Raw genomic sequence first — 1,557 nt, forward strand, 5'->3', positions numbered from 1 at the left:
GGATTCTTTTTGTTCTGTTTTGTGTTGTTGTTGTTGTTTTTGCCTTCAGGAATCGAACGAAGACTTTTGCTTCCGACACTGAAGTGCCTTATAATAGGAAGTAAAAAAATGTAAGTGTTTTATGGCGCTCGCAACTTGCATATTGTCATATGAGTGCGCGGGACACATTAAACATTTTCAGTTGGTAGGAAATTTTATTTAATTTTGCGCGTGTTGCGGCTGAAGCCTACTCTTATCGATTTTAGACCTCCAAGGGATCTTTAACGTGCGCTCGTCAATATTGGGGCATGTGGGGTTATTGGCATAATCTTAAGGCCTGTTCATTTGTCTTCCTTTTTGTAAAATAAATTATCCATCTCTGTTGAATGTAAGTCAAAATATTTGCTATTGAGGGGGGTCATGGTCGCCTTGTTTCAGAGGTAAAGTTAGCGAGAAAATGGCCGCCAAAGTTTGGTAACTTCTACAGCCTGAGAGACTGGGAAACTGAAAATTCACATTTTTTGTGCAATTAATCAAGGCTTTTCAGTAAAATTCACACATAGATATATGTATTTTTAAAAGGACATAAAAGGTGTTGAGCCCCCCCCCCCCAAAAAAAAAGATGTAAAAAAAGAAAGAAGAAAAAATTGCCCATCGGCCAAAAAAGTGCCAATTTCTTTGATTTCCTTATTTTTGACGAGCGCCCGATTTTTCCACGATGCTTCACATATTATCTAAGCTTATAAAGACAGATGTATAAGGCCTTCGCTGAAAGGGACGACCGTTTGTTAGCACGTAAATAGATGATGGGGCAGGCTATCGATATAAAATTATTCAATCCTGATGTACTTATTTTATGTATGAAGTAAAGATGTTCCCGCATCCGATCCGGACATTGGGGATTGCCTTATTGTTAGTGAGACAACGTCCTGGGCTATCGGCATATTGTGGTAGGGTGGCCAGTTCTTTTCCACGCCGCCTTTTCTTCCCCAACTCGAAGTCAGGTACCCATTACTGCTGGGTGGCCAGGTCCTTTCCACGTCGCCTTTACTTCCCCAACTCGAAGTCAGGTACCCATTACTGCTGGGTGGCCAGGTCCTTTCCACGCCGCCTTTACTTCCCCAACTCGAAGTCAGGTACCCATTACTGCTGGGTGGCCAGTTTCTTTCCACGCCGCCTTTTCTTCCCCAACTCGAAGTCAGGTACCCATTACTGCTGGGTGGGCAAGAGAGGGAGGAAAAAAATCCATACCTGAACCGAGTCTCGAACCCGGACTTTCCGCTTCGGAGACGAGCGCATATTTTATGTACCCTGAGAAAATATTATGACAGCATACAATATCACACCGCACTGCCACAATACCTTAGATTATAACCCAGGCTGAACTAATACTGATGGTATTTTTGTATGTTTTACATCAAATAGAACAATTTGAGCGAGTTAAAAAAAGGGTTTTTTTTCTTTGCTTTTACCTAAACGTTGAAAAGATTGCAAGACATTATGTCTTACTTTTTTTTTTAAACTACCGACGCCGTTTTGTTTCCACTTTTGTTATCTCTCTCTCTCTCTCTCTCTCTC

The sequence above is a fragment of the Aplysia californica genome, unplaced genomic scaffold, assembly GCF_000002075.1.
Source record: "Aplysia californica isolate F4 #8 unplaced genomic scaffold, AplCal3.0 scaffold00142, whole genome shotgun sequence".
Lineage (NCBI taxonomy): Eukaryota > Metazoa > Mollusca > Gastropoda > Aplysiida > Aplysiidae > Aplysia > Aplysia californica.